This window comes from Tachyglossus aculeatus, chromosome 12 (assembly GCF_015852505.1).
Source record: "Tachyglossus aculeatus isolate mTacAcu1 chromosome 12, mTacAcu1.pri, whole genome shotgun sequence".
NCBI classification, from domain to species: domain Eukaryota; kingdom Metazoa; phylum Chordata; class Mammalia; order Monotremata; family Tachyglossidae; genus Tachyglossus; species Tachyglossus aculeatus.
In genome coordinates this window covers 27595595-27608022 of record NC_052077.1, presented here as the reverse complement: position 1 = coordinate 27608022, position 12428 = coordinate 27595595, and the positions used below count along the sequence as shown (strand labels likewise).

The 12428-nt window shown below is 42.3% G+C and overlaps 1 non-coding gene across 1 annotated transcript; it reads left to right on the top strand.

Annotated features, from left to right (window-relative positions):
* The first annotated feature begins 8290 nt into the window (after window positions 1-8290).
* LOC119935957 lies at window positions 8291-8428 on the top strand. Its single transcript, XR_005453553.1, has one exon. It is a non-coding gene; the product is annotated as a small nucleolar RNA SNORA7 (small nucleolar RNA).
* Window positions 8429-12428: the final 4000 nt, after the last annotated feature.

The following is a 12428-nucleotide window of genomic DNA, read 5'->3' as shown; positions in this document are numbered from 1 at the left end:
ATCCCTCATATCCACCAGTTTATGAATGAAAGTTAAACAAGGCCTAGAACACCTTACCTCTTAGTTTGGAGACTAATAATATATTTTCTAGGACAAGATAGGTAGATAGATAGATAGATAGATAGATATACATATATGTATACATATTCAACTTATTTATATTTATTCAATCATATTTATTGAGCACTTACTGTGTGTAGAACACCGTACTAAGCAAATATATATATTCGTTATCCCTTTCACCTTCACCCAGACATGTTTGCTGTTCTCGGTAACTGAGGCAGAAATAAATTACACCCAGACATACTCTCTTTGATGATGGTCCTCTATAGAAAGTGCTTATATTTGTGTCCCCTTCTAGACAATGGGCAGGGAGCGTGTCTACCAACTCCAAGTGCTTAGTACAGTACTCTGCATACATTCATTCATTCAATCATATTTATTGAGCGCTTACTGTGTGCAGAGCCCTGTACTAAGTGCTTGGAAAGTACAATTTGGCAACATATACAGTCCCTACCCAACAATGGGCTCACAGACAGTAAGCACTTCGTAAGTACCAGCTGATTAATAAATACCACATATTTTATTTACTATTTTCTGACTGTTCTAAAGTATACCTCTAATTTTCAGTCGGATTAATCAATATTTAGTAAACACCTATTGTGTATAAAGCATCAATGTCAGTCACTGTAATGGGAGTAAAAGACAGGATCTCTGTCCTTAAAAAGTTTACAATCTAATGGACAGACTACTATGAATACAGACAGTAGATATAGAAGGAGAAGAAGAATGGAAAGGTGGATGGGTGAATAAATGGAGGCTGAAAGATCAGATTTAGATGTCCCAAACTACTACAGGTAGCTGTAAGTGCATTAATGTTGAAATGCTTGCTGGGAGGACATGACCTAGGAGAAAAAAAATTCACAAGCTTTTGCTCAAAATAAATCATGTTTGTGGAGTACCTACACTGTGCACAGAACCGTTCTAAACCCTGACAGAGTGGAAATGATCCATGCCTTGAAGGAGCTGGTAAGAGTCACCCCATTCCTGATTATCCATCATCTGTTCAGTCTACCCTTTACCACATCTTTCCAGCAATCAATCAGTGGTATTTTTTATTGAGTGCTTATAGTGTGCAGAACACTGTACTAAACCCTTGGGAAAGTACAATACAGAATTGATAGACACAACCCCTACCCCTAAGGTGCTTACAATCTAGAGAGAAAGACATATTAAAATAAAATATGGATGTGCACGTAAGTACTGCGGCACTGACGGCAGGGTGAATATCAAGTGCTTATGGGGTACAGATGAAAGCACATAGGTGATGCAGAGGGGAGAAGGTACACAAGAAATGAAGACCTAATTGGGGAAGACCTCTTGGAGATGTGATTTTAATAAAGCTCTGAAGTTGGGGACAGGGGTGTTTTATTGTATATGAAGAGGGAGGGGGTTCCAGGCCAGGAGGAGGATGTAAAATCAAGGTCCTGTGAGTAGGTTGAAGTTGGAGGAGCAAAGTGTGGGGGCTGGTTCATAATAGGAAATCAGGGAGGTAAGGTAGGAGGAGGCAAGGTGACTGAGTGCTTTAAAGATGATGGTAAAGAGTTTCTGTGTGATGTGGACGTGGTTCATTCATTTCATTCAATCGTATTTATTGAGTGCTTACTGTGTGCAGAGCACTGTACTAAGCACTTGGAAAGCACAATTCAGCAAGAAATAGATGCAATCCCTACCCAACAATGGGCTCACAGTCTAGAAGGGTGAGCTACTGGAGTTTCTTGAGAAGTGAGGAGGAATAGACAACTCTTTTTTAAGTGATCCAGGCAGCAGAGTGAAGTAAAGACTGCAGAGGGAAAGGAGGCAATGGAGGTCAGCCAAGAAGCTAATGCAGTAGTCAAGGCAGCAGAGGATAAGTGTTTTGGATCAGAGTAGTAGTTATCTGGATGGAGGAAACAGATGGATTTTAGCAATGTTGGGAAGGTAGAACTGACTGCATTTGGTGGTGAACTGAATGAGAGAATTGAATCAAGGATAGATAATGCCACAGTTACAGGCTTGTGAGATAGAGAGGATAGTGGTGTTGTCTGCAGTGTTGGGAAAGACATGGGTAAGATGGGGTTTGGGTGGGAAGATGAGTTCTGTTTTGGACAAGCTAATTTTGAGGTTTCAGTGGGACATCCAAGTAGATATATCCAGGAGGCAGAAGGAAATGCAAGACTGCAAAGAGGGAGAGATCAGGGCTGGAGAGGTAAATCTGGGAATCATTCAGGTAAAAAGGTAGTTGAAGCCAAGGGAGCAAATGATTTCTCCAAGGGAGTGAATGTAGATGGAGAATAGAAGGGGACACAGACCTGAACCTTCAGGGATTCCCACTGTCAAAGGGCAGAATGCAGAGGGGTAGCCTGTGAAAGAGACTGAGAAAGAGTGAGTGGTCAAAGAGATAGGACGAGAACCAGGAGAGGACAGTGCCAGTGAAGCCAAGGTTAGATAACGTTTCAAGGAGAAGGAGGTGGTCCACAGTGTTGAAGACAGCTGAGAGGTTGAGGAAGATTAGGATGGAGTAGAGCCCATTTGATTTGGCAAGATGGAGATCATCTTGGTGACCTCACGGAGGGCAATGTCCAGGGGGAGAAGCAGGTAAAAGCCAGATTGGGGAGCGTCAAGGAGGGAATAGAGGAGAGGAGTGTTGTTGAGTAGGAACCGTCTCCATATGTTGACAAATTTTATTTCCCAAGTGCTTAGTACAGTGTTCTGCATACGGTAAGCGCTCAATAAATATGATTGAATGAATGAATGAATGAGTGGGTATAGGCAACTCACTCTAGGAGTTTGGAGAGGAATGTTAGGAGGGTGATGGGTAGATGACTTCTAGACTGTGAGCCCACTGTTGGTTGGGACCATCTCTATATGTTGCCAACTGGTACTTCCCAAGCTCTTAGTACAGTGTTCTGCACACAGTAAGCACTCAATAAATACGATTGAATGAATGAATGACTGGAGAGAGCCATGGGGTTAAGGGGAGGTTTCTAAGAGTCAAGGAAGGCAAAATGGTGTTGTATCCTCACAGAACTACCACCCCACCAACTTTTCCTCCTCACGTCTTCCTCATATTGCCCCTCTCAACTCATTCAAGCCAGATTAATTACTCCAACCTCTATCACAATAATAATAATAGTAATAATAGTCATAGTGGTATTTGTTAAAGCCCTTTCTGTGTGACAAACACTATAATAAGCACTGGAGTAAATACAAGATAATCTGGTCAGACACAGTCCCTGTCCATTATGGGGCTCACAGTCTAAGTGGGAGGGAGCTGAGGTAAATATTTTGCATATAAGGTAAGTGAGGCACAGAGAAGGGAAGTGATTTGTCCAAAGTTATTCAACAGGCAAGTGGCAGAACGGGACAAGAAACCAAGTCCTTTAACTACTAGTCTTGTCTTCATTTCACTAGGTCACTCTGCTTCTCTAATGACCATCTACTGATCAGCAGGTAACATTCAGCAGATCACAGCTCCTCAAGCACTTAATGGTCATGAGTGCCTCTCAGAACCCAGTTGTCAATAACCAGACCTTACTTCTTTCTTCTGGGAGGTATACAGTCTTTGGTCATTTGGCCTCTGGCATCTCCCGACTGTCATTGCCCTATCTGCAAGCCACTGAAAGTCACGCTAATGCTTAGTCCCATAAATCTATATTTTGCCTTCCGGTTGATGTATCATTTGTGCGACAAACATGATGACTCTCAGCCAGGATGTTATAACACCTGTGAATCATAACTCTACAAATTTGCTGTAAATTTTATGTAATAAGAAAAAAATAAGAAAAAGCCCTTCTAAGCTAAAGGAAGTGAGTGTTAAGAGTATGAGAACAAAATAAATGCTACACTGGCTCAAATCAGCAGTCCATCCAGTTCAATACTCTTCACCTGACATTAAGGGAAAAAATAGTGTTGATCACTTTCCTTGCAGACAACCTGTTAGGGTGTACTTTCTAATATCTCTAACTTTTTCCTTCAAATACCTCGCTGTGAACCCATCATCCATGAATTTATTTAGTCCTGCCAGCATTTTATAACATCCTTAATTTATTATCTTCCTTTAACATCCCTCTAATAACCTATTTATGGACCTCACATTCATGAATTTATCCAAAGTGTTCGTGAACCTATGGATACTTCCTTTCTGCATAATCTCCTAGAAAAATGCTTTTCAATGATTAGGTAAAAAAATATTTCCCTATTGCTTATTTTTATTTTACCATGCCACATTTTAATGGATGAAAAATGTGGTTCTATTGTGAAATTTTGTAATCAGCAATTATATTTCACATTGTCTGTATCTTCATGATTTTGCAAATGTCAGTATATAACATCAGTCATGTCTTCTTTCAATCTTTGTCTTCCTAACTGAATCAACTTAACCTTTAGGTCTTGAGAAGAAGATACTCCATCTTAATGATGGACAAGGCAGGCCATGTTGACAACTCCACCATCCTCCTGCCTCAAGACTGAATCCCTGGCACTGTCCTCGACTCATCCCTCAGTTTCAATCTCCTTATTAAATCTGTTGCCAAGTTCAGTCAATTCTTCTTCTATAACATTTCCAAAATCCACCCCTTCCTCTCCATCCAAATGCCCACCATGCTGGTCCAGGTTTAATTATTGCATCAGTCTCTCTATTAATCAATCGCATTACCTGAGTTCTTACTCTGTGCAGAATACTGTACTAAGCGCTTGGGAGAGTATGCTACAACAATTAACAGACATGTTCCCTGCCCATAAAAAGCTTACAGTCTACAAACTGTAACTACTAACTTCACCACTTCCAGTTTCTCCCCTTTTCAGTCTATACTTCCTTCTGCTACCCACATCATTTTTCTAAAATGTAATTTTCATTTGCCCACACCTCTTCACATCCAGCAGAAACTCCTGACAATCATCTTTAATCAATTCCTTTTTCCCCACTATACTTCAGCTCACCCACTTCACTCTCTGATCAACCTACTCACCAAACCTTCATCTTGTCACTCTTGCGACCTCTGAACTCTTCCTCACGTCATCCCTTGAGAAGCAGTGTGGCCGAATGGAAAAAGCAGGAGCCTGGGAGTCAAAGGACTTGGGTTCTAACCTCAGCTCTGCCCCATACCTGCTGGGTGGTCTTGGACAAGTCACTTTAATTATCTGTGCCTCAGTTCCCTAACCTGCAAATTAGGGATTCAGTACCTGTCCTCCCTCCTACTTAGATTCTGAGCCCCATGTGGGAGCTGATTATTTTGTCTCTACCCCAGCACTTAGTACAGTGCATGACACGCCATACTTTATGCCTCTGCCCGGATTGTCTTTGTCCAGAAAAGCTCTGGGCATGTTACTCCCCTCCTCAAAAATCCCCAGTGGCTACCAATCAACCTATGCATCAGACAAACTCCTTACCCTCGGCTTCAAGGCTGTCCATCACCTCCCCCTCTCCTACCTCACCTCCCTTCTCTCCTTCTACAGCCCAGCCCACACCCTCCACTCCTCTGCCGCTAATCTCCTCACCGTGCCTCGTTCTCACCTATCCCGCCATCGACCCCCGGTCCACGTCATCCCCCTGGCCTGGAATGCCCTCCCTCCACACATCTGCCAAGCTAGCTCTCTTCCTCCCTTCAAGGCCCTACTGAGAGCTCACCTCCTCCAGGAGGCCTTCCCAGACTGAGTCCCCTCATTCCTCTCCCCTTCATCCCCCTCTCCATCCCCCTCGCCTTACCTCCTTCTCTTCCCCACAGCACCTGTATATATGCATATACGTTTGTACGTATTTATTACTCTATTCATTTATTTTACTTGTACATATTCTATTTATTTTATTTTGTTAATATGTTTTGTTTTGTTCTCTGTCTCCCCCTTCTAGATTGTGAGCCCACTGTTGGGTAGGGACCGTCTCTATATGTTGCCAACTTGTACTTCCCAAGTGCTTAGTACAGTGCTCTGCACACAGTATGCATTCAATACAATTGAATGAATTAATGAATGAATGATACATTGCTTAATAAATATCACAATCATCATCATCATCATCCCTTCTGCCCGGATCCTACTTCACCTAACAAATCACAGCTCTCCTCTCTTCAAAGTCCTTCTGAAAATCACACCTCCTCCAAGAAGCCTTCCTTAATTACTCTCTCATCTTGTCACCCTACATTTCTCACAACTGCCCCTTCAGCACTTCTGTACCTCCAAAGCATTCGCATACTTGCACTTCCCTACCATATAGTACTAGATTGTCAGCTCATTGTACTCTTGTACTATTATACTCTAAATTTTCAGTATATTGTTCTGCATGTGGGTGTTCAATAAATTTGATATCGATTTAAAACAATAAAATGAACATTTAAAAAAAATTTTAACACAAAAGCATAAATGAGAAACAGGTGCAATGTATGCCTTTTAAACAGTCAACCAAGCCCATGCAGTAACTAGCACAAATATAAAATATAGAAAGAAATTAAAATAGCACATATCTGGTAAGTCTAGCCAGAGGGACGATCCTGTTTAATTCACATTCTAGAAGTAATTCTAAATGTTTTCCTCTAAATTAGATATTTTATTCATGTCTCAGCTGTGGCTGAAAACAGAGTAAATACACAGCCAGTCCGGTCACCAGACGGCAAAATCCATTAATTGGTAACATCTTCTTCAGGGTCTTTCCAACAGTTAATGGCTTCCTCACATATGGGCAATCAATTTTGCAGTGTTGAAAGCATTGGCTTAATAGTTAACAATGCACCATGTTTTGTGAAAGCTTTCGGCAGAGGGGCTTAGAGGGATCAGTGTCACATAACAATAATGCAACAATCATCATTTAGCAGTTTATTAGATATTAATGCTAAGATCATTTATACAAGTCATGAAATCTTTATGTAGTCATGAAATTTATAGAATGACTTTTTTATGTCGTCATGAAATCAAGTGAACTTATATTTGCATTGCTCCTTTTTGGAAACATAAAAGGAGAAAATAAGATTAAACAAGCTATAATTTCGTGTCCCTATTTACACTTTTAAGTGAACTAACTACAAGTTCTTGCATTCATCCAGAACAGTCCCATATTTTCATTCATTCATTCAATCATATTTATTGAGCACTTACTGTGTGCAGAGCACTGTACTAAGTGCTTGGGAAGCACAAAATGGCAACATATAGAGATGGTCCCTACCCAACAACGGGCTCACTGTCTAGAAGGGGGAGACAGACAACAAAACATGTGAACAGGTGTCAAGTCATCAGAATAAATAGAAGTAAAGCTAGATGCACATTATTAACAAAATAAAATAAATAGAATAGTATGTACAAGTAAAATAGAGTAATGAATCTGTACAAACATATATACAGTTGCTGTGGGGAGGGGAAGGAGGTGGGCAGGGGGATGGGGAGGGGGAGAGGAAGGAGGGGGCTCAGTCTGGGAAGGCCTCCTGGAGGAGTTGAGCTCTCAGTAGGGCTTTGAAGGGAGGAAGAGAGCTAGCTTGGCAGATGTGCGGAGGGAGGGCATTCCAGGCCAGGGGTCTACGGTGGGACAGGCGAGAACGAGGCATGGTGAGGAGGTTAGTGGCAGAGGAGCAAAGGGTGCAGGCTGGGCTGGAGAAGGAAAGAAGGGAGGTGAGGTAGGAGGGGGCGGAGTGATGGAGATCCATGAAGCCGAGAGTGAGGAGTTTTTGCATGATGTGTAGGTTGACTGGTAGCCACTGGAGATTTTTGAGGAGGAAAGTAACATGCCCAGAGCATTTCTGCACAGAGATGATCTGGACAGCAGCGTGAATATTTTAATAGCCTGTCATCCCCAACCAGAAACAGGACTGGACTGACAGTGGACCAAACTGTTCTTGTTAATTTTTAGCGTTTGGCTTTCCACATCAGGGCTGAAGCATGGTCTCAATCTTCTCCCCACCCTGCAGCTTACTCACTGTGTCTTGTTCTCATCTATGTCACCACCAAACTCTCGCTCATGCTCTCTGAATTGTCTGCAACTCCCTTCCCGTTCACATCCTGCAGACCACATCTCTCCCTATCTTCAAAACCCTTATGAAATCAGAGGGCTTCCCTAATTTATCTTTCCTCTCCATCCCCTGTACCCTCTCCCAACTGCTACTTCAATATTTCTGCATCACTTCAGGATTTGGGTACCACCCCTCCCTTCATGCAACTCCTTAGAATCTATGTAACCATCTCTTCTTCCCGTAATTTATTTCTGCCCCAGCTACCAAGAACAGCAAACACATCTACTAATCCTATTATAGTCTCCCAAGCACTTGGTCCCCTCTCAGGATCACACCTGGAGAGTTTTCAGTACTCTACCTATCTCGGCTATGGGAGGGAGAGTCGAGCAAAGGCATACCCATTCTATTCCTAGCTTGGGCAGTGGCTAGCGAGTGGAAGGCAATCTGCTACAAGTCAAGACTTGCCTGTGCTGGACAACAGCAGCGTGGGAGAGAGGCAAGGGTGGAGACTCAGGTTTGCTGCATAGAAGGAGGCAATGGTAAACCACTTTCAGATTTTTATGACGAAAACTCTATGGATACACTACCAGAATGATTGCAGATTGAGGGTGGAGTGATCTGAGAGTCACATTCTGCTTACAATATGTGCTCAATAAGTACTATTGATTTACTGCATCCATGCTTCAATCTGCTGCCTGGATCTTCTAGACTGTGAGCCTGTTGTTAGGTAGGGACCTTCTCTGTATTTTGCCAACTTGTACTTCCCAAGCACTTAATACAGTGCTCTGCACACAGTAAGTGCTCAATAAATATGATTGAATGAATGAATGGATCATTTTTCTACAAAAACTTTCAGGATATGTCACCCCAACCACCTCCGCATCAGACAAAAACTCACCATTGGCTTTAAAGCATCCTATTCATTCATTCAATCAATCGTATTTATTGAGCACTTACTTTGTGCAGAGCACTGTACTAAGCGCTTGGGAAGTACAAGTTTGCAACATATAGAGACGTCCCTACCCAACAGCGGGCTCGCAGCCTACCACCGTGCCCTTTCTTACCTCACCTCACTTCTCTCCTTCTACAACCCAGACCATTCACTTTGCTTCTCTCATGCTAACCTTCTCTTTGTGCCTTGATCTCACCTGTCTCACTGCCAACCCCTAGCCCACATCCTGCCTCCGGCCTGGAACGCCCTCCCTCCTCAAATCTGACAATTACTCTCTCCTCACTTCAAAGCCTTATCGAAACCACATCTCTTCTAAGAGGGCTTCCCAGACTAGGTCACACTTTTCCTCATCTCCTGCTCCCTTCTGCGTCACCCCAACTTGCTCCCTTTGCTCTTCCCCATTCCCAACCCCACAGCACTTATGTACACATCTGTAATTGTATTTATTTGTACTGACCCGCCTCTAGACTGTTAACTCATTGTGTAGGGAATGTGACTGTTTATTGTTGCTGTATACTCTCCCATGTGCTTAGTACAGTGCTCGCCACATCGTAAGTGCTCAATAAATATAATAATAATAATGATGGCATTTGTTAAGTGTTTACTATGTGCAAAGCACTATTCTAAGCGCTGGGGGGATACAAGGTGGTCAGGTTGTCCCACGTGGGGCTCACAGTCAATCCCCATTTTCCAGTTGAGGGAACTGAGGCTCAGAGAAGTTAAGTGACTTGCCCAAGGTCACACAGCAGACATGTGGTGGAGTCTGGATTCGAACCCATGACCTCTGACTCCAAAGCCCGGGCTCTTTCCACTGAGCCACGTTGATTGAATAAATTAATTGAATGATTAACAGTATTTGGCAGATCAATGACATTTATTGAGTCCTTACTGTGTCTGGTCTACTGAGAATTGAACTCCTCCAGGAGGCCTTCCCAGACTGAGCCCACTTTTTCCTCTCCTCCTCCTCATCCCCCCCACCCTACCTCCTTCCCCTGCTCACACCACCTGTATGTACGTTTGTACAGATTTATTACTCTATTTTACTTGTACATATTTACTATTCTATTTATTTTGTTAATGATGTACATCTAGCTTTATTTCTATTTATTCTGATGACTTGACACCTGTCCACATGTTTTGTTGTCAGTCTCCCCCTTCTAGACTGTGAGACCATTGTTACCGTTAGGTAGGGACCGTCTCTACATGTTGCCAACTTGTACTTCCCAAGCGCTTAGTACAGTGCTCTGCACACAGTAAGCACTCAATAAATACGACTGAATGAGTGAATGAATGGTCTGGTAAATGATTTGGTTTTCCTCAATGCAAAAATGTTGACTTCAAATACAGGATGGGCAAATAGACACACACACACACACACACACACACACACACACACACACACACACATCAAAAACACCAAGCCATGAACTGAGTGATATTTGAGTTAAATTCACTAGTCACTGTTTAGATTTCTATTCTTGGTGGTTCCTGGATGAAAAGGAGATTATTTAAATAACATGTATTTTGACATACGCATTGCAGACCCACAGGACCGTCAGACTGCATAATGCTGCCAGTAATTGTGAAAGCGGGAGCTTAATTAGCTACCACTTTCCACCAGTAGCTGATGTTAGTGCTACAACAAGGAAGAAAATAGACTGAAGCTGGTGATTTTGTAGATTGTATCAGCATCAGCAGTGCAGCTTTAAAGAGTGTTGACAAATTCATTATAAAATTCACAAGGTAATGTCTCACTTTCATTTAGAATTTGTCATACCTCCACACTCACGTGACTCTTTTAAAGTTCATTTGAATCAGTTTTTTCATATTTTAAAAACAGAAAGCAAGAAGTGATTTTTCTCTTCAGATACCTTTTTAATCATGTTTCCAAATAAAAGAGGACTGAAATTTATTTTAAGTCTAGTTTGTGAGGTATCAGCAAATAATGTCTCACACTTAAAACTGCAATAGATGAGAATTCTAAGGCCCTATCTTAAAAGTCCCTCAAAATTCCCCAAAGTTACTCAGACAAAATCCTGTTTAATTTGTATAATAACCTGTAGCCCTGTAATTATAAAAGATGATGCTGGGGTGTTTTGGATTTCAGTTAAAACTATCCTACCCTGACAATTCAGTTATCTGACTCACAAAGCCAATACCTACTGTCCAATGAAAGGTTATCACGACTTTGGGATAACTTGCAGTCTAAAAAGTCATCTTTAAGGGACTTCAAGAGTCTCTGACTCCTTCTCCCACCCACAAGGAATCCATCAAGGGTTGGATCTTTGGTAAAGTCAGCCCCTCCCTGTGTTGATTCTGGGTCAGAGGAGGAGAGAGTCGGGGGAGAAAGAATCTCTGATCTAACTGTTCCCTCTGCCATCCCACCAAAATCAGGTCTGCATGGATTCAGAATGCCTCTGTATCCAATATCTGAATTCCCTCTCCCAAGTCAAATCTCTATCTCCATGAATTCCAGGTTCAATCAGGCCTAATGTTAGGAGTAGATGGAGATAAATTTAGCATACGGTTTTCTGCAAATAACTCTTCAGAATATCCGATATCTAGATTGGCTTCAGACCTGTGTGTGCCACCTGAGTAGAATACAGGAACCCCTAAGATGGGCCTAACCATAAACTGGGAAGATTTGACCCACTACAATCAATAGCAGTATGGCCTAGTTGCAAGAGCACAGGCTTGTGAGTCAGAGGATGTGGGTTCTAATCCCATTTCCACCACTTGTCTGCTGTGTGACCTTGGGCAAGTCACTTCACTTCTCTGTGCCTCAGTTAACCTCATCTGTAAAATGGGGATGACTGTGAGCCTCACATGAGACAACCAGATTACCTTGTGTCTACCCTAGTGCTTAGAACAGTGCTTGGCACATAGTAAACACTTTCATTATTATTATGTCCCTTTCAATCAGTCAATAGCATTTATTGAGCACTTGTGTGCAGAGCGCTGTACTAAGCAGTTCGGAGACTACAATACAAAACACACCCTAATGCCAAAATGATATTAAACCAGGGTTACGGGGTCTCCATAGAATCCAGAAGCCAAAATAAGTAGAAAGCCCATTTCTAAAAGCAGTGTACGTTTACCAAGGAAAAGATGTTGCATGGGATATTCTGGAAAGGTAGATCTAGGGAGCGTTTTTATGAACAAGCCACTCGTTCAAATGTAGCAAACGTACAATTCAATACAATGTAGCAAATGTACAATACAGTTGCAGTTGGGAGAGTTGGTAGACCACACTTTCCTTGTAGCCAACTCCAGTGGGATCTACTCTGCCTAATCTTCTCCTTTTGACAAAAATTACCACTCCATACTCCTGGAAATTCTGTGAGACACTGGTTGTGCTGATAGTACTCACCTTGTTCTCTGCCTGTTTCCATTCCTGCTAAGTACCATTCACTGGCTCGTGTTCCAAATCCCACCCCCAGCTGTGGGTGTCAGCAAGGGTCTATTCTGATGCCATTATTTTTCTCACTCTACCCAGACTCTTT